Consider the following 24,873-nt stretch of genomic DNA (forward strand, 5'->3'; position numbering starts at 1 on the left):
CTTCCCTTCCCTCCTTCCCTCCCGCCGCAGCCCCCAGCGGCGTCCGGGGCGGCATGGAGACCCGGCGCGGGAGGCCGCGGGGCAGCCCCCGGAGCTGAGCCGGCCGGTGCGTAACCCGCCTGGGGCTCGGGAGAGCGGGCTCGGAGGGGACGGCGGAGAAACTTTCCGCCGGGCAAACTCGGCGGGGCGCGGGGGGCGCGGGGGGCTGCGGCCGCCACTTGGGGAAACTTCCGCCGCGGGGGCTCCGCCGGGAAGCGGGGCCGGGCGCTGTCCCCGTGTGCCACTGTCACCCCCCGCTCCCCTGCCCTTCCCTTCCCTTTTCCCTTCCTTCCCTTCCCTGCGGGCGGCGAGTCCGCTCTCCCACTTTGCCCAGCAAGGTGCAGCGGCGGGCGGCTGCTCCTGGGCTCGCTCCCCGCTTCGCAGCGGGTTTTAGCTGGCATGCAGGCAAGAGCTGTGTTTTCAGTTTTTCATTTTTTTTTCCTCGCTGCTTTTTAAATGTTTTTCTTCTTTTTTTTCCTTTTTTTTTTTTTTGTCGCAGGGATCGGGCGAGGGAAAGAGGGGGTGTGCGTGTCTGTCGCTGCTCTTCAGCTGCAGTTGCTCTTGGCTGAGCCCGGGGACTGGCTGCAGCTGCTTGGGCTGGGGAGAGAGGGATGTTACCGGAGGACCTGCCTGTTCGTATTTTTCTCTCTCTCTATGTATGTATTTTTTTCCCCAAATGTTTTTAGAAGGGAGGGCTCGCCTCGCCCTCCCCATTTGCAGGCACCGACGCCGGGGCGCTGGTCGGAGGTGGGGGGGAGCGCCCTGCCCCGGGGCGGGGGCGCTGGGGGCAGCGGGGGGACCAGCCGTGCCCCCCCCGGCTCCTGCCGGGCTCTGCCGGGGCTGGTGGCTCCGGGCTCCGCGGGGCAGAGGCAGGAGGGTCCCCAGCCCCGCCGCGCTGCCGTGGGACCGCCCGCAGCGTGCCCGGGACGCCCGAAACTCGGACCGTGTGTGAGTGTCTGCCAGCGTGTGTCCGTGCAAGTGTGTGTGTGTGTGTGTGTGTGCAAGGGCTGGGGCATGCCTGGGGGGGTGCATGCGTGGGGAGGCGCTTGGAGGGAACCTGCTCCGGCTGGGGAGGGGTTAAACGTGGCTCTCCCAGCTCCGAACTTCTGCTATTAAAGGAAATAATCCAGCCTCTTCTGCCCACTTTTTGAACCCCGCTGGATTATTTGCAGGAGGAAAAGAGAGTCGCGCTGCCCCGAGAAACGCATCAGTGGGTGTCTTTTTCCTTTTTTTTTTTTTTTGGTTATTGTTCGTGGTGGCTTCGTGCCCTTGCTTTGTTGTTGGGAGGATTAAGGGTTGCCTAGTGTCCTTAGTCCCAGATCCAATTAAAATAAATGCAAGTAAATGGGACATAAAGGGAAGTCAGCGCTGGCATCCCGGCAGAGGCACTAAAGCATCAAGGTTGGTTAAAACGAAGAGACTCGAGGAAATGCATGCTTTCCTTCTTACTCATTTGCTTTCCCTTTGCAGCGCTGTCAGACAGGCTTAGCGAGGTGCATCGTTTGATCAGGCTTTCGCGGATCCTTAACCAATCTCTGTCCAGCAGAAAGAAAGGAAAAAAAAAATGTCTTCTTCACGGGCACAGGCATTTTAACTTATCTCTCATTTACCAAATGCTTTGCTTTATGAAATCTAGTTTGAGTTCTCAGCAAAGGAATTAAAAATCAGGAGAGGGTGAGCTATGAGAAATGCAGAGCAGAAGTGCTGCACCATTTCCTGGTCGCTGCCCGGACTGTGCTTTCACTGAGGGCTTATCCCTAGTCCGGAGAAGTTGCGGGGAGGGTATAAGCATTAGCTGGGAAAGCAGAACAAGGCAAAATAGCCTGGCTAGTTCTTGGCTGCCTTTTTTTCTTCCTGCTGACATACAGAGGGCTTATCCTTCAGTGAACAAAAAGTTACTTCTGTTGCTTGGGGGGGACACTTGGTGGTGGATGCGAGGAGAGAAGGAATGATCCCTCCAGAGCCAGCTTGCCTTTGGAGAGTGCTGCTGAGAAAGAACTTACAGGCGTGATCTTTGTGTTCAAAAAACACTGGAGTCTTGTTGAGAGAGCCAGGTAGGAGCCAATGTACTGCAGGGCTGGAAACTATGGATATCCCTCTGCCTGATCCTTTGGTGGTGCTAGTGTTGTAGAAAATCAGCAGGTTGGCTGTACTTGCCTTGATGCAGCAAATCGTACTGTCTTTTTCTTTAGTTTTGCTCCTTTTTTTTTTTTTTCTAAGTTTGATTCTTAACATAGCATCTGTTGGCATCTTCGTGACTGCGCTCTGTACCTGTGTGCCAGCGGTACGCAGGATGCTTCCTAAACTGTCTGTTACGTTACTGTGTTGTTACCCTGTGTGTGCAGGACAGTGATGGGCTATAATCCCTCCAGTTTCCCTAACTGCTGGCTTGCTCCGTTTCTGACACGAGGGCCTTCTATTCCACCAGGTTATGTTGTCACGGTTCCTGCTATCAAGTTGTGCTGTTGTGACATGATGTACTCTGGTTGATGGATTCTGTCAAATACAATGAAGTGAGCAATTAGGAGAGAGTTAGGGTGTTTAGCCATTGCTTGTTAGGAGCAGTTTGTAGCTGCTGTTCCACTACAGATGTATTTCTGTGCTGAGTTCTCAAATGTCTTCTGACACATGCCAACTGCACTCATACCACTTGTATTTACAGTCAGTTTTTTCTGAAGGACAGAATGTTGGTTAGGATAAGGTTTGTTTTAGCATGGTGTGCCAATGCAAAACATCATAGTTCTGGATGCAGGTTTGAATCCCTTACAGTTCGGCGCTGTCTTAAATTTCTGAACTGTCTGATGAGTATTTGGTTGCTTATGCAAAAGGTTTCACGACTTCTGCCTGCAGTTCATAAAACAAAAGCTGCTGGCACTGTTAAGACCCTTATTATGCTGGCTGGAAGTCCCAAGGCAGAATGGGCAGGGGGTCAAAATCACTACAACAGAGGTGGAATCCTGGCTCTGCTAACTTCAGTGGGAGTTTTGCCATGGGTGACAATGGGCCAACGCTTCAATCCAGAAGTAGTTGTCCCGTCTTGTTGGGAATGCTGGTGTATGCTCTAGGGAAGCTTTTGCTTTTCTGCTGCCACCCAGACTGACTGTTAGTGCAGAGAAGATGTTAAGTCTCTTAGGGTGTCACTCTGTGCCTTTCACAAGCACAGCATTCCTGGGAAGGAAATCAGGGTAGATACGAATGGAAATAAAATCCCAAATGTGGACACATGCTGACTGTCTCATTGCTCATGTCCTCAGTGACTCCCAGGAGCATGGATCAAGCAATCTGAACTGAGCAAGATTAGCTTCTTGAGACTGCAGTGGAGGGAGTTGTCAGTGGCTGCAGCCAGTGCATCCCCCAGTCCCTGCTTCTGCATGTGCAAATTATCGGGTCAGTGACAGACGTTCAATATGTGAAGCAACAGTACATTCATTAATTCAACCCTACTTAGCCCTTACACACTGAGTTTTCTATGCGTATGTGATCTAGTGCGCTGTTCTCAGAGACGCTTCCTATATCCAGCATCCATATAATTTTTTTATGTTAAATGACAGCAACAAATGGGAAGTGTTTGATTTTTTTTTTTACCATGTGGAAGGTGTGTGGTGCAGAATATCAGAATTTGCATTTAATCAGTGCTGGCTGAAAGCTGGTCCAGGTCATGGCCATGTAATAAAACTGGTCTTTTCATCAGGAATGCGTTGCTTCAGTTTGTTATATTCAACAGCATAGAAGAAGATTTGTTAATGTACAACAAAAATGTTGACTGGGATTGAGGTATTTGGATCTGTCTGATATTTTTTAATTTTTTTTTTTTTTTTTACAGTGGAAACACGTTGGTGTCTGTAATTCCAGTGCAGACAGTTTTCTTTTACAGTACATTCTTTTACCTTGCATTCACCCCAGACTTTTAGCTATTTTGCTCATGTATGACGATGAAAGGGATGAAAATATAAACTACTGTGGAACTGAGTAGCCTGTCTTCAATGTGCATCCTTATGTCCTTAAATAAGACTTAAATAAGGAGAATATCTTAAACAGTTATAAATTATACCTTGTTAGTGTCTCTTAGTTTGTTTTCTGTGAGAATTTACGTATCTAAACCAAAACAGTCCTAATTCTCATGTAATTTAGGTAAGTGCATAGGCCTCATTTTGTCCCAGTATAAAAAATAATAGATATCGTAACAGGCATTGAGTCAAACCCTGAAGTCATACTAGTGGTGTTAAAATCTCGATGAGTGTATCAATGGCAAGTAAGTTTTGGGCACTGTTAGTACTGTCAGGATGCAAAAGATGGCAGTGCTGTGAAGAGGGATCCGAGCAAACCCTGCTGGACTGCCATTCAAACCTCTGCTCTGGGATCTGCACGGACTTCCAGCTTCTGGGTTTGTTGGCGGTTTTTTATAAGTGCAATTCAAAGAGTTGATGATAACCGTTAGTATATCCTTTGCTCTGTGAGTCGTCTAGAGCCTAAGTACCAGATTCTCTTTAATGCTTGGACTTGAGGGCTGAGCAGGGAGCTGGAGGCAGGACTTGCTGGGTCCTGGACTAGAATATGCATCATGTGGTGGTTTGAGAGACACACTGTTCTTAGCTTGTTTTTTGCTTAGCTTCATATGAAAACTGCAAAATACAAAGTAATTTTGGGTGAAATTGGTGTTCCATCGGATTAGTAGCAAGGCTACCCCTGATCTCAAAACCTCCTGATTTCAGTCCTTTTTTTTTTTTTTTGAAAGAATCAAGAGCAGACCTTGATGTGAGGGATGTAGGGTTTTGTGTTGGAAAATTCTCCATTGTCTTATTGAGCTGTTGTTGATTTTGCTGCTGTTCTTGGTGTAAGAGCCCGGCTAGTATAATAATTATACCTAAACGTGTCTGTGCTTGTACTGCCCGTCATCCACAGTAAATCAAAGCATGGACCCTGCAGGCACTTACAGCAAGCTAACACAAACGAAAAACACCAGTGGCTTTGCCTGGGAGAAAACAATATTTTATTTCTTTCTCCTGGATAATGACACTACTAATTGTATGGCTTTCAGTGCGTGAGCGTAACTTCCTTTGACATCAGCGAGCGTTGCCTTGATCGTTACACGCGTGCCAACGCGGCGCAGCTTCAGCCGCAGGGGTTCGGTGGTGTTGCCTCTCCGCTCCTGCGGAGTCCACGGCTCCATCCCTCCGCTGCAGAGCTGGTTGGAGAGATGCGGCAACACGTGGGGTGGCTCCTCTGGGCTGAAATCCTCCTTCCTTCCCTACTGTCTGAGTGGATTTCTCTCTGCTTTAAAAGGCATCTGTGATTTTTAAAATTATTTTTTATTTTTAAATGGGTTTAGCATCCCATCCTGAGATGTGTTGGGCTTTCCAGGCAGGTGGCCATCAACAGGCTGAGTTAGGCCACTTCTGTCTTCAGTGGAGGTGGTAGTGAGGTTTAATGCTGACTGTAATGAGAGTTTGTTTGGGGCCATTCAGGGCACTTAAAATCCTGCCCTGCAGCATTTTCAGCTTCTTAGCTTGGTCCTGTAGAGGGCCTGGGGAGGGGAAAATAGTTTCGATGACTTCCTGTAGTGCTGGTGAGAAATGGTCTGTCACCAGCCCTGGAAATGCACAACGCAACTTGTCTCTGCTTGCACTGTGCAAACTGGCTGTAAATAACATTTCTTCTGTGTCTTTGCAGACTTCAAAGATTATTCCAGCTGTTGGAGGAAGCCTAGTGAGAGAAGGTAGCTGTAAGTTTAATTGTAGCTTCAGGACTTGAGCTAAATCAGAATCCAAACAATCCGATAAAAATTACAGCCACTTGAATATTGTTAAAGGTTAAAAGTGAGCCCTCTTCAGAACAACTATTAATGTTTTACATCTTAAAATAAAGGAGCTTATTAATATTCCTAAATAAAATTGAACATACATTATATTTTTGCTTTTGAACCATCTGAGCACTTCTTGTGATAATGCAGATTAAATTTAGTGACAAGTGCATATAATGACAGTATAAATGTCAGTTTTGCTATCAGATGTGTTGCACTGGTATCTTTTTAATATTAAACATGATTATGTCCCATATTGCTTAAACAAATCACGGTACCCAGAGTCTTAAGAGGATGTCTCTGTGTTCTGCCACAGGGTGAAATAATTTATTGACTTTATATTTAAATAATTAGTTAATAATTTTGACATTTACATGTTTGGGGTAGGTTTGCTTTGGGTTTGGTTTTTTTTTTTTTTTGAAAGCTGGTGTTTGAAATTCTTTCATTCGTATCCTTTAAGTGGCAATTAAGTAACGGCAGCTCATGCTGCGGTCAGGTGAGTTAAGTCCTTGCATGGCTGCATCTTTGTGGTGTAATTGCATGCAAGGTGGAGTTGTCAGCTTGTGTTGGGATGACCTAGCTTTATGGTTTTTCACTGCAGTGCAATGTATATATGATGGATACGCTGGCAGTCGGTAAACCCAGAGCTGAGGTTTTACATGGGCATTTTTTGCAGAGGCTTGCTGTGATATTTTTTTAGTCAAAATTCAGATACCACTATTCGCTGTTAGGATCTTCAAGGAAGCCTAATTGCTGTTTTCCTTTGGAAGAGACCGTCCTTTTTCTTTGTTCCTGCACTTTGGGAAAAAAGTCATTTTCTGTTCCTGCTTTGCCCTTGATAGTGGTTGTTCATATTATTGTAGTGGTCTGGACCTAGAAAAAACCTGTGCTACCCAAAAGGAAATGTTCCTCTGGCAAAGAAGCTAGAGGATTGGGTGGAACAACAGTAATAATAATTATTACTATTGTTACTTTAAGCTGGAGGTTTTCATTCAGGGCCGGGATGCGGAGTGAAAAGGCAGCTGCTACTTTCCAGGAGCCAAAAGGCTTCAATGTTATCAGATATGGAAGAGCTGGAGGGTGACACGAGGGGTGGCACAGAGACGAGGGGCCGTGTGCTGGTAAAGCATCCTAGCAGCTCTGCTGCTTGCCCGGAGCCTGGAGGTTGGATAATGCTGGAGTTCTTGTGCGTTTTTATGGAGCAGGCTGGTTTTAAAGTCTTGCTATTGACCTTCCATGTGTGGACACAGCTCTCTTCAAATGATGTGTGAGCTTTGGATCTCCTCTGATGCGTTGGATGGGGCTTCGCCGGCCTGCCTTGCTGCCCTGCAGCGGGCTGCTGGCCCGCTTCCCTCCGCTTCACACAGCAGCATCTGTTTGGGAGGTTCTTCACCCAGCATGGTTTGTGCAGGGAATAGTTAAAGATGCCCACAAGGCTCCTTTGGTGTGGTTTATTGCATTAGGAAAAAGCATTGTGATACAGATCATTAGGACTGTAACCAAATATTCTGTGTGCTTTTGCAGCCATATCGTGAGGTCAGGAATAAATGGCGAGGCATGTACGCTGCTGATGGGGCTTTGAGAATTGAATCTCACCAATACGTGATGTCTCTGTTTGGCATTGGTTTGTCTTCGGGCGAATTTACATGGTGAGGTTTAGCTGGATTCATGCTGGGGTCCTTGTCCTCTGAGCTTGCACAGTGCACGCTTGGGCTCTGCTTTGGAGCAAACCAGCAGATAACGTAGACAGAGAGAGCTTGAAGGGCCCTGCTGGAAATGAAGCCTGCAGTTATTCCCTATGGATTAGTAGGGTATAGGGGAAAAGACCTGCATACTATGTTAAAGCAGCAGGATGAGGATTTTTTTTTTTCTTTCTCTCTGCTTCCTCAGCTGTTTCCAGAAGCTGCATCCTGGAACATCCTTCCCAGAGCTGTTTCCCTCTGTTTGGAGTTTTTTAGTGACAGCTAAAATGATTCTTGAACATTAGTAAATATCCGCTGATCCACTGCTGACTTTTTCAGATGTAGGGTGTGAGTGTGGGAAGACTAAGGAGAAAGCGGAAGGGAGGAGAGAGAGGATTTCAAGATGAGTGGCTTCCATGTCTGGGTGTGGGTTAACAAACATTGAGGAGCAAAGGATGGGAAAAGAAACAGTGGGAGGGTGCAGGTTTCTGATGATGGTGACTCAGTGAAGGAACATAGAAGTTTTGGGGTATTGGACTATGCTAGGTACCTGGTTGGGGAATTGGGAGAGGGAGAAAGATGGATAGGGAATTTTAGCTATATTAGCCTTTACCTTAACTGGATTGTTGGTGGTTTTTTTTGTGTTTTGTTTTTTTTTCTTTAAAGCTGTCTTAAATACGTGAGATTTTCAGCGTGGTTAAAACAACATGGTTAATGTCTTTCTTTGGTGTTCTTAGATTGACAAGCCTAAAATGTACTTTCAGACTTGGTTTTTCATTAGCTAACTGTACGCGCAAGCAGAAAGTGTGTCTGCACATAGATTCTGGGAGACAATGATGTACAAAGGATCTGGCTGAGACCAAACCAGATTCTACTCTTTTCAAAGTGTTGGTAGCTTTGGGCATGTTTCATCCCTTATGTTATTGGTTTGTTGTTTTATCTGTAAAAGTTAAGATGATTATAATAATAATAAAAGGAATTTTACTACCTATTCCCAGAAGCTTTGAATAAGTCATTATTGTGATAGGCAGACAAAGGCTGAAGGAGCGTGTTTATTGCAGAAATTCACATCGCTTCTCTCGCTGACTCTTCTGAGAGATTTCCTTTTGGCTTCATAATTTCTGTGCTGTGCAAGTACTTCTTAGCCCAAGCGTTTACAAAATGAATTTAGCATTCCATCACTCCTGCAGATGTAACAGATCTATCACAGTCTGCTTGCAGTGTATGCCCTGCAGGGAGCTAGTTAGTCTGCCCAGCGTACCAGCCCGGCTCACGTCTGGATCAAGAGGGTCATTGGCAAGAGGGGGGAATCTGAAGCATCCTGTAACGATCTCTTGTGCATATAGTTTACCTTTTTCACTTTTGTCGCTTTTCATGCACTGTGTGCTCTTCCCCCAGTGCTCAGCCACAGTGAGACATCCCCAGTCCTTGTGCCAGCATGAAAGAGAGCTAAGCCTTTTACATCAAAAGTAATTTGTCTCCCGACTGATGCATTGCTGGCATCTTAGGAGCATCATTACTCATTTGGGTAGTCCTGGTGGGTATGTCAACCCTGCATCTTGAGGGTTGTTCAGATATTGCCATCAGGACCAAAATTGCTCTCTAGCAGCCAGAGGTCAGCCGTCCACTGAGGCAGGAGCTTGTGAGCCCAAGTACACGTGGTGGCCGCTGGTGGTCCCAGGCGGCTGGGGGCTTGCACAGCAGCAGTGTGCAGAAGGCAGGCTGGGCGAGGAGCTTGTCACGGCCACGGAGCATGCTGTGCTCATGGCCGTTCTTGCAGATGCCCTTCAGGGGTTACATGGAGATATGCACCGGCTCTAATAGGAATCATTAAGCAGAAATTATGTAGGTCATTATCCTGTGTGGAGTGGGAGTTCTTGTGCAGTGCATGTGTACACTGAGGATTGTGGCTGTTATTGTGGTACATCCTTACAGAGTTTAAATAATGTTGCTCTTATGTGTTTTAAAGTTATTCATAATAGGACTGGCCACCTTCAGGGTGCACTTTATGTGTGGGCTATCTTTATTGTACTGACAGCATAACTATATTTGTTGCTGAAGGTTAGCAGAAGTCCTAGTTTGTATTGTCCTCTTGGTTAAGTAGTTCTTGGCATTCGTAGAGTCGTTTTCAATCCACCACAGTGAAGCTGAGATTAGAATCTGATTCTTTGGGTTTCAGACAAAAAGAAAAGTGACTTCTCGTGAGTGTTCGTTTCCCTGCCAGTAGAGGCTGGATGACTTAATCTCTGCATATATCAACACGTTGATCAAGTTTCACAGCAAAGTATCCAGGGGTAACTATAACAAATATTTAAAAATGTAAGCCTGGGTTGTAATTTAAGGCTTCGCTTGGTTATACAGTTCTGAGTGTAATGGGAGTGACAGCTCAGGGCTGGATTTTAGGGTAGCTTTATCTGCAGTAATATTCAGCTGTAGGTCTATCAAAACAGCCTTCTAAAGCCAGAGCTGCCTGTGGCATGGCATTTGATCAAATATGCCATAATAAAATCAGTGCGACGTTCCACATCCAAAGGAAAAATGAAGTCTTTGAGAGTATCTCCCTTTCATATACCTGTTAGGAAGTCATAGGGTTGAGATCCTGTGAAAATCACAAAGTTGGATTAATTTTGGACATGTTTTCTGAGGGAGATGTGGCTGGTTGGTTGCCTCTTTCCTTCCTTCTCTCTGGGTGACGCAATGACGGAAGGCTGAAGCTCATCTCCTGGGTGGAGATGGAAGCAGAGCCCTTTGCAAAGTGATTGCTGAGCAGCTGCTATTTACAGAGCAGGATTTTAAAACCAACCATCATGCAGAGTTGCATGCCATGCCTTGCAAATGGCAGTACTTCAACTGCTTATTCCAGGAGGTCAACCCCAGGTGCAGCTGGGAGGAGTCGGGAGGTTGTTGAGATCTAGATGCAGAAACGCCATGGACTGTACTTATCTCTTCTTTCCCATTGCCAGCCAGAGCCTTTCATTTGAAGTAATGTTATCTTATCATGAGCCAAACAAACCCACAGAATTAAGCTAAAACCACACCAGACTGTGGGTTTTAAAACTATCAGTCAATCTGTTAATTTTAAAGAAAAACCTTTTTCTAGCTTGCTTTCCTGTACTGATTCTTTTTTAGCTCTTAGCATGTCTTTCATGGCCATTCATGAGCTGACTTTGACACTGGGTCACTGGGACAACAACAGGAATGAGTTGTGTGGGTTTTGCCACCGTTTCTTCCCTAAGAGTTTGGACGTTGAGTGGAGCAGACTTCATCGCTGGCTGTGTTGTGAACATACGAAGGTTTGGCATCTTCTGTAATATCCAGACTTTCAAATCCAGCCAGAGATATTCACTTAGTAGTTATGGAATGAAGAAATAAGTCTGCAGACCAACAGTTCCCCAAGGAAACCATTTTACCATCCTTGTCTATGTGCCAGGGTTCTTCCCACTGAAACAAGAAACAAAGGAAAAGTGGAAATCCTGAGACTCTAACAAGTTTGGGAGTATTTCCCAAATTCATTTGGAGAGAGATGTGACTGCCCATCGCCTTCAGGTCTTGGATTGTACAACTCTGCAAAATCTCTGGGGGTCAAGTTTTCAATGCAGGTGTTGGCCTGGTGGGCTTGTCTCACCCTCATCAGGAAGTCCCAAAGCTGTATCTCCTAGGGAGAGATTAGCAACAAGCTCTCACACCTCATTTATTTAAATGGTCAGACTTGTGCAGAGACAAGGGATTCTGATTTGTTCTAGGATAGCTTTCTCTAATGAGTTCCCAGAAAGCATTTAATGTATCTTGTTGTTCAGTGTGGGGGTGTTTCAGAAGACAAACGTTTAAAAGGAGGCAGCTTATGGAGCAGTTTGAAAGGAATGACTGGTAATGAGTCAAAATGCTGCTAAACGGCCCTGAACTGCTGCGATCTGTATGGTCTCCCTGGTCTTCACAGCCAGCCCCTTCTGGAGGCTTGGTTGCACTTATGTACTGGCGACACAGTTTCAGCCCACAAACATGTAGTTTGTTTTACTGATAAATATCAAAAGGCTTCAGGAGGAAGGACAGGATCCTTACTCACTCCTGTTTTAGAAATGAAGGCATCAAGGCAGAGACAGATGAATTGACTTGCTCCATGGCCACACAAGGGTTAGTGGTTGAGTGAGATACAGGACCCAGCTGTCCTCAGATTTTTGATGAGCAGCAGACCATGCTCAGCAGTTCAGCCCAAGAAGAAGAGGACACTACATAGTAGTTGTGTGGTTTCCTTTGGGTGGGAGCTTTTAACGTAATATACAGAGCTGGTGGATCCAGGAGGAGACCAGTCCTGAAATGAGTTTGGTGGGACTGCAGGCTCCTATCTCCTTTTGTGTTGGGTATAACCCTCTTCTCCCTTTTGCCATAGGCTGGCTGATAAACGACTTCCATCTAAACCAATATCTAATGTGCTCACTGGTTTTGTTGAGGATGAGAAGAACACATAGATGGGTGTAAGATAATTTGGAATCGCATTCTGCTGCTGCCACCATTTTTTTTCTGTTAATCCAGCTCAGCTGGAACCAAGAATCACCTGCATTTTCTCTGAAAACCAAAGCTTTGTGATTTCAGCCTTTGGGGCTCTCTTTCCTCTTGTCACTTTATTTAATTTGCGCTGTCTTGGACTGTCCTTGTGCAGAGTGTGTATTTATGTGTATAGCAGGGAGTACATAAGGAAAGAGAGCAAAGAAGAAATCCCAGTTTGTTGCCTTGCTGCTCCTGAGTCCCTCCAGCAGTGCAAGCCCTGGCTACATCCTTAACTGTGCATTGTGCAAGCTTGGCCCTGCTCTGCAGTGGTAGTGAAGTAAGTCATGTTGGTTAGGATGCTGTGCATGTTGATTTAACTCAAGATTTCCCTCCTACTCTTCCCTTTCCTTTAAGAGACACTTAATAACGGCATAAAAGTAATTAAGTGGCATTTCTCCAGAGAAAAGAGATCCTGATTTTAAGGCAGTCAGAAGTCACCCATGAGCCTTCACAGAGGTGCAGTTTATCTGAGTCCAGGCTCTGAACTGGCACCCCCTCTGTGAAGAAGACAATTCTCCTGGGCTCCTTATCATCGGCAGAGCTGGAGATAGAGGAATTCCATGTTCAAAGGGTCACCCCAGCCTAGTAGCAGAGGTTCCCTCTATGGTTAATGATAAGCACTTCCAGGTGGGATTCCTTCCTTCCTTCCTTCCCAGGTATCTGGCAAGGCACTTGGGATGGGTGATTCGTCCACTCTTACTGATTACAGTGGCAGTGGAGTTGACTAACTTAGATTAGGTACAAAACTTCTAGCTGGCTGAAATCAGGTGAGAAAAATTCCCCACTTGTCATCTTGGGTGGGCTTAGTGACCTCCAGTAGTGCCACCACACTAGTGTCTGTTAGAAAAGGATATTGGTGAATGAAAAGAGTAAAAAAAGGTGTTTACAGGTTAAAAAAAAGAGGAGAGACAGCATCACTACTAGGTTCCTTTTAATTTGGAGACCCAGAATGGTTAGCAGTTGCTAATGTGCTTTGCTGGAGATGTCTGCTGTTGAGAGCATGTGGGTGTTGTGTTTTTGTGAAAGTAGTTTTTAGATGAAAGTTCTTGACAAAGGTAAGCACACTTAACTTGCAGGGACTCTGTAGTTGGAAAGCAGCAATTAGAAAGGAAAAAAATAGCAGAAATTAAAAGAGAAAGAAAAATCTATTAATGCCTGTCTTTGTGGTGCTAAGTAGGTCAGTGAGCTGAGAAAGACCCTAGACAGACTTACAGTTCTCACACAGCAAGGCTGGAAGAAAGATGCTGAAGCAGATGTGGTGATTTAATCAGGGGTTGGTGGTGTAAAGCAAAGAGTACTGGATGTGTAGTCAAAAGTGCAGAAAATGTCTTATATTCTGATTTTGGAAATAAAGATAAAGCTGGTGTCAGCCTTGCATTCCCAGGCAGAAATAGGCAAACCCGTTGTCTTTGTGTTTTATGGATGGAGGGGCTAAAGCAGATTAATTGAGGCTGTGCGAGATTATTCTATTGCACATGTGATTGGTGACCTTGGTGCGAGGCACCGTCTCTGTGTGTGTTCTGTGCAAGGCAAACGGTGCTGCTGCGTGGGTGGTGGAGGGACCGCGGGACCCCCCTGCACAGGGCTGCGGTCCTGGGGTGTGTGCAGGAATCGAGGTGCCCTGATTCGGGACCTGCAGAAAGCCATTTGCATGATGAGCAAGTGACGACACCAATTCCCTCTCCCCTATGAACACAAGGGTAAGAGTCCAATTATTTTGCACATAATGAGGAGGTCACTGAAAGAGGGACTGGAGTTTGGCAGGCAAAATGGGAGAGTTCTTGTGCTTCCATTTTGCACTGGGAAACCTCATTATTTAGTTATGTGGTTATGAATGAAGTTCTGGCTCTTGGGTTTTTAAGTGCTTGAAAGGAGTCAGCGGTCATCATGGTGTATCTGGGGATCACGTAAGGTAGTATAGGAAAGGGCTTGCTGGAGGGGTGTGACCGTATATCTTAGCTTTTTAGGAAACACCGTAGGGCTAATGGAAGAGGAGAATAATTAATGGGTCAGAATATGGACATGTCAATATAAAAAAGAATCAAATTATTAGCAGTAACCATCCTTTTTTTGTTGTTTTTTAGGAAGAAAAATTTCAAACCTATCTTTGTGCAGACTAATGCTTATTAAATGAGGGATTAAAATAGTGATATTTCAAATGCTTATTAAATGAGGGATTAAAATAGTGATATTTCAATCTAGGAAACTTGAAATAACTGGAAGAACTGAACTGCTATTGCACAGGAATGGGATGCTGGTGAAATGACAGCATTGGGGTGGGATATACATTGGTACTGGTCAGCCAGGAGCGCTCTGGGGCTGACTGGTGGTTACAAAGCTGCAGGAGGAGACTTGTGAGCACGCTGGGGAGCCCAATCTGCTGTTTCAGTGGAAGATATGATGAGAAATCCCAAGTGATCCATTGTTCTGAAAATGCTTTGGAACCTCTAAATTTTTACTTATTTTTCTTTGGTTGCTTTGATTTTGACAGAAAAGGGTTTTCACCCAAATGGAATTGTTTAGGAACATTTTAAAACTTAAGAGTGTACTTCTCCCATTTTCCAACTGTTCCAATATTTTTTTCCATTCTTTAGGTGAAAAGAAATAAGAGATGGTTGTTGCACATGAAAACCTGTAGGTATTCTCCAAACAGTTTAAAAAACTTTCATAAACTTGAATGGGACACTTTAATAAAAAATAAGTGTGTACGTGCACAGAATTAACAAGCATCCTCACCTAATTTTTCTCTTTTTATATCTGTATAAATTTACTTAACACGTAGAGAGACAGAGAGCTGTGTAGCTGTTTAGTTTTCACATTAATGAAGCTCTAGGTTGAAAGAAGATGAAGTTATAAAAATGAAGTGCTTCATGGCATTGATTTCTCTAGACGCTAACAAGGCAGAATTTGAGTGGAGATGACAACGAAGTATTGTCTCCGTGGGCTCAAATGCCAAATTACACAAAATGTAAATAAATAAACTGAGTCATCCTGTTACTTTGCAGGCTAAGGAAGTTACACAAACAATTTCTAGAGTCTTCTTGAGGTATATAAAACTAGTGATGCAGTACTAAAGGGATATGACATTAAAATAATTTCTTGGTGTGTTACAGGATTGTGTTTTGGAGTGGGTAGTTTTGGAGAAGAAATCATTCTTTATTTAATACACAGTTGTATGGCGGAATCAGTTGCAGGAGCGATGAAAGTCGACTTGCCAAATGACTGGGACTAAAAGCCAAGTCCAGTCGTCTTCAAGTTATCGAATGAATCCATAGAAGTGTTAGGATAAATTAATCCAAGTCATAAATTAAAGAAACTATTAGAGGCATGGATGTGGTCCGTGGCCTCTGGAGGGGTGTGGCAGTCTCTCTCTGCCCCAGGATCTTGTTCCTGCAGCCTGTCCTGTGGGGGATTTTAGAACTACCTACAACTGTCTGTCAAAATAAACTTGATATTTTGGAGTGTCATATTTGTGTGTCTTTGTGGCTTTGTTAGTTGTTGCAATGAATTTACAATAAAAAGGACATGCCTTTTCCTTTTTCTTTTTTCTGCCTCTTCATCAGTGCTTTGTGTTCAACCTGTGCTAGTAGCATCCAGCTGGAAACATCCCTTATCTCGCATGGCATTAGCTTCTTTAGGCTAGGTACTCCTGCATCAGATTGGGTTTTTTTCCTGTTGTAAGCATAGAAGTATGTTTGTGCAAAAACATTGGCTTTAGGTGGTACTGTGCAAATACAAGTGAAAAACTGGCCTAATAAAATCTCTAGTGTGAGATGAAGCTGTCTGAGAGAAATTTTAGCTTTACTGTAAAATCTCAGCTGAAAATTGAAAGGGGAGAATACTTGGCATGTTCATGAAAATGAAGCAAGCAAAACTGGAGTCTGTGATATCATTAGTTTTATAGCAGAGCTCCAGAAGAGTATTTCACTTCAGGAGGAGTCATTATCGGCTCAATGGATAAAGAATAATTATATTGCATGCTTTGGTGTGGATCTTACTTTGGTGTAGTACGGGTATTCCTAATGGAAGTGCAGGTCACAGTTATGTTGAAGTATTCCTTTCTGTGATTGTTGCCTGGTTTTGCCTTTCATAGCCTTAGCAAGTCAGTGGTTGAAAACAACTCCAAAATATATTTTGGTTGTTTTTTCTGACTTGCTTTTTGTACAGTAAAGGTATAACCCATAAGTTGTGATCTTATTCAGTCATCTTTGGAATTAATTTTTCAAGACTTTTTTTTTCTTTTTTTTTAAGAGATTGAAAGTTTTTCTCTTTGCTTTCCCTATGTTACAAAAGTCATGAAAAACCATCACGTCACATGTGCCTTTTAAAATTTTGGATTTTCTGATTTAGCATCTTCATTCTGACATATCTGGTCTAAGTTTGGAGGAGGTGGGGAGGTGACTTTTGGGACTCTTTTCTTCCTGTTTCTGAGTTGGCCTCAGATTAATACAATTTTTTTTATTACTTTCTGGAAATAGAAATACAGAGATATAACACACCTATGCAGAAGTAATATCCATCTGTAAGAAGGTGAGTAGAAGAAATATGTATCCTGCAGAAATAGAATATATATTAGTTTACATTTCTTTCTGTATTTTGAGCTTTAAGAAGTGATAGGGTGAGCTGTTGTTGCAAGCTTCTAGTTAATCTGATGTTTTTAAGGTCTCCTTTCCATTACAGTCAGGCAGACTTGCTCCACATTCAAGTTGCTAATTCTTGACGCACAGGATATTTTCCTTCTCATTAAAATGTATTTATTTATTTTGCAGTGAGAATAGCTTGCTTAAGATGCTTCTTTTGATCTTTGGTAATGTCACAGACTCAATAAGACTGCTAGCATAAAGTGGTGTTTATCTCATTTCGGTTTTACATCCACTGTTAATTGGACCTGAATAATATAACCCCATTGCAAAAACTGTTTTAGTTTGCTAGGTCTCAATATGATGTCCAATAAGATGCAGGTATTATTAGTGCTTGGAAATTGCTCCCTGTCTGTAATTGGAAGGCTTCTTCATGTGTTTCTGTGATTTTATTTGCATTTATTGGGTTTTAGGCCTTTTAAGATGTAGGGGGGGAGGGGGAAGGTATAGCAAGAAGTGCAAAGTTTTTGCAAAATATAATTATTTTTTCTGAAGCCTGAATTTGTAATATCACTTATGTTTCTAGGGCAACAACTTAATGTAATGCAGATCAGCAGCTGAAATACTTTTCCTAGCAGCTGCAGAGTGAAGTTAGCAGGACCCACGGTCTGTTCTGCAGCTGATACTGGGAGCTTTGTGGCTGGTGGGGGTGGTGGTTGTCCCCCCCGCTCCCCTTCGTGGCTGGTGTCCTTTTGGGGAACAGCAAGCAGCACTGAGTGATGCCAGAATTATCCTCGAGAGAGGTTGTAATACAGGATGCTGCAAGTTCAGGGGAGTGAACAAAATCAGATTTCCTATAGCTCTGTCTCGGGAAAAGCTCTGAAAGGAGGGAGGAGGTGACAAAGTGAGCTTTCTCCAGCAACTTGGATTGTAGAGGAATGTGAAACTTCACAGTTTTCTCCCATCTCGCTCTTGAACGTTAACACAAGAAATAGATAGGACTGGGAGACAGTTTTCTGACAGAAATCCCAGAACCTTCATTCCCAGAAGCCGAGATGGTGACAAGAAGCTGGGTACTCCGCAGGGACTTACCCAAGAATTTTGTTGACTGAGTTAAATCCTCCAGCTAGCAGGTGTTGGGTAAATGTTTTGATTCTTTGCAGTGTATATTTGCATATTTGAAGCTTTCTGGTACTTATGAATCATTTTAGCTTGCCCAAGTCTTAAAACGAGCAAACTAGCAAGGCCCTTAATTTTTATGGGATTGCTGTGTAGTGGTTTCAAGACCTGCATGCCCTGAGCTGGGCTCCTCAGTGCGAAGGTCCCACTTGTCCTACCCACACCTTGGGAGGTGATGTACCTGCAGGTCCTGACCGTTGGCACCTTATGGATAGCTATAGGTATGTCACACCTCAGACAATGTGAAAGGACTTTAACCGCCGCTGTCTCATCGTCTCCAACCCTGAATCCCTTTTGTACCAACACCTCTGATGGGTCCCTCTTGCCCTCCCCAGCATGACCTCTATCCTGTTTCTTGGCCAGGGTGAGTAGGTGTGGGTCTAATAGGTCAGGCTGGAGCAGCAAGCAGCTGGCCCTTCCAGAATGTGCGATGAAGTGTTTTAAAGGTTTGATGTAAAGCGAGGCTTTATCTGTACTGATGTTTTGTTTATAAAGGTTATTTTTTTTCTTCATGCAAATATGCTGGGGGGGGGTGTTGGAGGAGGAGAAAACATGCTGAGAGAGTAACACTTGATGTTTTGAAGCATTTTTATTTTCTTGATTTAAAAAAGCTTTTTCTGTAAATTTTTTTCAGTTTTGTCATTTCTCATTTGCTGGGATCATGAAGGATGATAATATGCTTTCTGTAACCTTCTTTGGTATATTTTTGTCTGGTACATTAATAGATTCCTTAGTTCTTGAGGAGAAGCAAGTCTCAACTTACTGGTTGCTAATCAGAACGTGGAAGTGGTATGTTTTTTTCTAAAAACTGTAATTCAAGGTTATGCATGTGCAAAAATAGCTTTAGGCTACAACAAATATTTTCTTCAGCAGGTTTAGCTCGTTTTATTGACATATTGTTTTGTAAACTGCGGGTGACTTGCATTGTTCTCAACCAAAATAACTTGCATCAATCAACATAAGAGGGTAATTAATTTACATATTTTCATTGTGGAAATGTTCCAGACTTTCTGTCACTGTACAGTGCTAGACTTGAGAGAGGAAAAGTGCAATAACGTTTTGGGTTTGTAGTTTGTTTTTAAGTTATTCTTCACTTCTGTTTGTGCTGGAGAAGGTGTTGTGACCTCCTTAAATTTGAGCTTGGCATAGCGTTGAATGAAAATAAAGCAAGACTTAAGAGTGAAATTGTATTTTGTGACTGTGTCGCACATCAGTACAGCCTTAATGAGATGAGGAGAGGTCGGCTATTGCGTGCCATAGCAAAATGCAGTCCAAAACGCTTGTCAAGAACAAATGCAAGAGAGTTAACTCTTTCCTTTCTGTATGAGAATCTGAGGCCAGCAGAGTCTGATGAATTTTGTCAGGGGTGTGCCTGGCACCTCTCTGCTTGCCAAAGACCAATGAATACATGTGCAGCATGTTGTCTTTGAATAGGGAAGTGCTGGCTCCTGTTTGCATGAGGCACCAAAAGGTCTCAGAACCACCTGAACTACGCTAGTCCATTGCCGAAGTGTAGTTAAAATGCAAGTTTCTGAATCTGATGAAATGTAAAGAGCAGTGTGGTTATCGCTGCAGATAGATTGATGGGAGGCGGCTTTTGAGGGAGTGTGAACTTGTGTCTCTGAAGGTGTAGTGTGATGCCTCTTCCTCTCCTCCTCTGCACCCTGAATATACTGTGTGTATGACTTATTAATAGCTGCTTTTTTTTCTTTTTACTTCCATAAGGTAATGGAGCAGTGAGGCAGGATGCTCAAAGCCTTCACCTAAGGGTGTGCCATGCACAGGCTATTCAGGCAAATCACTTTACCCATACCATCATTAAGAATAAAACCTCATATTTTTCAACCTGAGACAATGTAATGCAAAAAAGTCTTTCTTCATTTTACATTATGCATTCTCTGTTACAGTGCTTGGTCTGTTGCCAACATATTATACATTGGCACTGTGACCTTAATTCCTCACTTTTAAGCACCACCTGAGGGGATATGACTGGAGGTGAGAAAGCTGCTCCGGGAGGCAGGGCATTGGGTAAGATTTGCCTGACATCAACTAAGGATATCTTTTGGGAAACAAACAAACAAACAAATTACTTTTGTTTCTTGCTGTTTTCATTCTTTAAACAAGATTCCTGATATTTTACTTGAGGAGCTGCCCATGAACAGATAGTATTCAGGCTGATGGTGTTGGCTTCTCTCGCTAGTGGCTTTCTGATGGTGAATGTTGCATCACCTGTGCTGATTTATTATTCTCTTGCAAGTGAGACTGCTGCTGTGATTAAGCTATTGCTGCTGTAGAGACGAGGGCTGGAATAGGATTTTCTGGCGTCGAGGTCTAGTCCTGAGATGCGAGGTCAGGATGTAACTGAGCTGCACAGTGGTACTGCTTGTGCTGACCAAACCTAAGCAGCTTCTCCATGACCAGTGCTGAGAAGCAGCAGGGTTGGCCCAGCTCACTGGTAACATGCCTAAGTTGCAGAGTATGTGTTGCCTCCTGCTTGCTCGTAATCCTGGGTCTCACTCCTCCTGTGCCCACGCAGAAAACCCCTGCTTGTGTGCGGTGATGTTTTCAAGCTGGCTGTGCTGGTGATGGCTCGGAGCCCATATTCTGCTTTCACTCAAGCTGGTAACCCTCCCACTTCCCAGTGAGGACTCAGGCAAAATCCAGCTGAGTACCAGTAAGCTCTCCAGAGCTTTCCTGCATTTTTCCCTGGATACCTGAAAGAGTGGATGAATTTCCTGATTTGCCGGCAAAGAATCAGACAAGTGCTTGAGCCAGCAATGAAAAAGTCCTTGTGATTATTCACTCAGGGACATTAAAGGCAAACGAAGCCAAAGAAGGTTATATAGACATATGGGCAATGTGACTGTTGGCAACTTGGCAAGACTGAGTTAGTCCCAGGTGCTCTTATCTGTGCTAACTCTGTTGGGAAGTGTCGAGCTGACTGGAGAAATGCAGTTGTGCTCACAGTAACTTGCAGAGACTGAAATCTGACTTTACTCTGTACCAGTTTGAATGCACTCTGCTTTCCTTCCTTTCCATGAAATCAGAAGTGTCAGGGTACTGCAATTAAGATGCCTTTTTTGACTCAAGCACATTTTCTCATTCCAGTTACTTTGAATCAAGTGTTGCAGGGGCTTGAACTTGGGCTGTCCGCATCCCAAGTCAGTGCATTTCTTTTCGCTCTGTGCTTAATTGATGTGATCTGCAAGCAAAAGAGAATTTGTGAGCTAATCTAGTGAAAGCCTGTCCTCAGATCTTCAGTTTTTAATCTCTTCTTAGAAGACAAGTGATGGGTGCAGTAGATGGTGCCAAGTACAGGGACCCAAACAGTACACCCACGCTGGCAGAGACCACGTACTCCCAACCTTGCTCTTTGTAATGACTTTATGCAGTATGAAAATTCATGAGTATTTTATTTTCCTTTGGGTTAAGGAATTATCTGATCAGCTGTCTGTCATTCTGAGAGTGTCTGGATGCAGTCTGTGTTCCTCTTCCATCTCGACTCCTTTTAAAAGCTTCTGACTGGTATCCATTGTCCTGGCAGCGTCCATGGGCTTTTTTTGGAGTGTGCGCAAATGACTGAGGCCCAAAGCCAACTGGTGCAATGCTCACTGAGCGTTGCGATGCTTAAATAGACATGAAGGCTGGATGGAGTTGGGTTGCCTAAACAGACATATCTACTGCCATGTTAGGAGCTTTAGGGTAGCACGTTACTGTTCGTACAGAAGGGCATAGATCTCCCTTAGCTTCTAAGATGCATCTAAGATGCCACCATGCCCCAGTGCTTGGGCAGCTGAAACTTTTGTATGCTTCTGTTAATTAGGTGATAGCTTGCTATGCAAGGAGGAAAAGCAGTCCGTGTTTTAATGCAGTGTGGTGCTTCACAATTTTTTATTCTTTCCTGGCAAAACAGAAATTTATTTGATACTGATCCATTATGCTAGTTCATTATATCCATTGCTAAGGAAGGTGGAATTTTTTTTTTGTGAGAAAGTGCAATAAAGATGAGTTGAAAGGTAGCAATGTATTAAAACAAATTCACTGTGATAAATCCCATTGGGATGTGCTTGTAGCTAATTCTTCAGTAGTGTACCATTGCAGCAGGACAGGAGTTTGGCATTAGACAGGAGTTAGGTGTGCGTTGACAGCTTCCACTATTTTAATTTGCTTTGCTGTCATGTCTTGCAAACTTATCTCTAGTCTCATGCTATATGGTGCATTTAATAACTGGATATTGTTAAAATAAATCTTAGCAAAGGGAAGCTGGAAAAATAAATGAAAGGAGCTCAAACACTAAACGAGAGAAGAATCCAAGTTTCCTTGGGTGTTTTTGTTTGTTTTTGGTTTTTTCCCTTTTAAAAAAATGTAAAAAAAAATTAAAAAAATCTCTGCCTTAATCTGGCAGTGGGGTGGGCAGTTTGCGTCTGGCCCTATGAGAACACATCTCTCTGAACAGGTAGAATAGGCAGATAAATACAAATAGTGACTTGGATTCTCTAATCGTCTTGGATACCCAACTTGAGAGAAGCTAAGCCTAACTTTTTTTTTTTCTTTTTTTTCCTGAGCTGCACCAAACTCCCGCAGCCCACAGAATCTAGCTGTTTTCACCGTTCTTGAATGGGAATGTGTGTTCTTCCAAATGCCATTTTAAAAACGTTTCCAAGGAAGATTATGGTTCTTTCCTGCGATCTAGCCTTTTCTTTTTTCCACATTTGGTAAGTCTTTACAGACAAAAGATACTGTAGCATTTTAAACCAGTTTTATTGGACAACTCGCGTGCATATCTGAGTCCTGACATAACACAGGCATGCCTTCAGAAACGGCTGCATTTATAATACGCTTTGGTGTGTGAGCAATGGGCTGCATGTTTCCATTCAAATCAAGGTGAGCAGCATCCCCTGTGCTGCATCCCTCCTCACCACAACTCTGAGATGTGTTCAGAGGAGAGAGATGGGCACGCCTGCCCCATGCCACATCGCCGTCCGGGCATCTGTTCAGGGTTGGTTCCCTCTGCAGTGCAGACATGCTTTTGGGGTCTGAAATCCTGAATTATAAGCTCTCAGAGTCTAGTTCAAGTATGGTTCTTAAGTATCTCTGAAATTTGTTGTCTTATCACCTCTGTTTTTATTCTGATGGGGGATTCAGTTATTGATGGGGATTCAGCGTGCTGTGTAGGGCTTTGGAGGAGGAAAGCAGTAACTGTCGCTGCCATGGAGAAGGGGGAGAAGCAAGAGCACCTCATATGGTACCTCCTGGGTGCAGCGTGGACCACATTCCTGACCATGTCTGGTTGCTAGAACAATTTTCCTGTGGTGCCTTATACAAGAGGGGAGGGTATTACCGTTGCCAGTCTCCAGCAAGGAATCACACTGCCTCCCTTGAATTCTCCTTGGCTCCAGTTGTTCATCTGACCCGAAAAGGCTGTTGTGACAAGTTCCTTCATGTGCAAGGGCAACATGAAGCTGGCCGGATTTCAGCAAACACTGGTGCCGAGTGGTTCTTGTGTTGTGTATATACAGTTGCAGAACGCTTTCAGAATTAATAGTCCACGGCAAAGCTGTTTTAATGAGCTGGAATGCCGATTGTAGAATATCCTACCCAATCTTGCAGTGTTCCACTGAGCTGAAATACCTTCTTTGTTCTTAAAATAGCCCCCACTGATTCAGATTTTAATTGCAGATATTACAGCTGTCAAAGAAAAGGAGAGATGACCGGATGATTGTGTTGATAGTATAAATGGAAGCTGGGGATATGTCGAGTTCCAGCCTTTAGATCTTCCTTCATTCAAGCACTATCGCAGATACGCCTGTGTGCTGCAGTGATTACGTGGAGCAGAGGCTCTCTCTAATGTTAAGATGACCCTGAAGTGCATTGTGCCTCATTATATCCACCATGTTGACTAAACTAATCTGACAATAAGCATGTAGGGCTATAAGGATTTCGGCGCTAGTAAAGGTAACAAATAGGGATAGATATTAAGTATGCTGGTTGAAGCCTGAATCTTGATAAATCAAGGTGGAATTTACTAATGCACAGAGAGATCGTGATTCGGGAATTCAATTAAAACAAAAAAATAACCAAGAAGGTGATTAAAATAAAGAGTTTAAAGCTTGGGCACCAGACTGCATGTTTGCATTGCACATCAGTCAACATTGGTCAGAGGCTGAGAGCTCTTCTGAGTAAGTGAACTGTATCTTTTCAGTACAGACATGTCAGGAGCGGCCATCAGCTGAGTGACGTGCCATCGTTGCGCTTTTACTTCATTACCTATTGATTGAGTTGTCAAGTTTTACAAGTTCATAAATTGCCCTATGGAAAGAGGCATGGTAGGCTAGCTTTGTATTTTTTCACTTCTGGTGCCAAGGAGGATGGATTTTTGGCTGGATGCAAGAGGTGCCTGGCAGATTCCTTGGGCTGCAGGAAAGCACCATGAGTGCAGTGTGAGACCATCCACCTGAGCTGATTATGAACATGGAAAGGAGAAAAGAAATCAGGGAAAAGCCTCCAGATTGAGTCTATAAATCAGTGCAATGCTAACTACACAGACTGAAGCACTGACACTGTGATATTGTCTTTGAGCCATTCCCTGTTTTGGAGAAGGGTAGGAAGTCATCTCTTACAGGGGAGAGGGAGCTTCTGCCAACCTTGGGAGATTTCTGCAGGGAATATGAGAGGTGTATGCATGGTAGCACACCTTGGTGATCCTTCTGGGATCACCAATGTCCCAGTGCTGCTGCCGTATCAAGGTTTCCATTACATCTTGTATGTTTAGTATTAATCACCATTAGTTACACATTTACAAGATGAAAGCTGAAGTCAGGGACCAGTAAGTGTTACATTTAGCAGGTCTGGTCCTTGGAGAAGTATAGGACTTTCTTTCCTATTCCTGTTGTGAAAGGTAATATCCTTCAGGGTCGTTGAAGGTTTAATTATGCCCTTGAAGCATTCTAATATGCCTGAAAGGATTTTGCCAGAACTTAACAACAACAACAAAAGCCAGAGACAAGATGGAGAATATTATTTTGTTTGTTTGTGTGTTTTGCTTGAA

The 24,873-nt window shown here is 43.8% G+C and overlaps 1 protein-coding gene across 7 annotated transcripts in view; it reads left to right on the forward strand.

The window, feature by feature from the left end:
* Positions 1 to 12: 12 nt before the first annotated feature.
* The window catches only part of FAT3 (FAT atypical cadherin 3), a 422,176-nt gene continuing 397,315 nt past the window's right edge, over positions 13 to 24,873 (forward strand). For all 7 annotated transcript variants that reach the window (XM_052812647.1, XM_052812651.1, XM_052812648.1 and 4 more), the window contains exon 1: positions 13 to 106. The gene's annotated coding sequence lies outside the window, so the exon portion shown is untranslated. The remainder of the gene's footprint in view (positions 107 to 24,873) is intronic.

Source organism: Harpia harpyja, chromosome 17, assembly GCF_026419915.1.
Source record: "Harpia harpyja isolate bHarHar1 chromosome 17, bHarHar1 primary haplotype, whole genome shotgun sequence".
In the NCBI taxonomy this organism is placed as follows: domain Eukaryota; kingdom Metazoa; phylum Chordata; class Aves; order Accipitriformes; family Accipitridae; genus Harpia; species Harpia harpyja.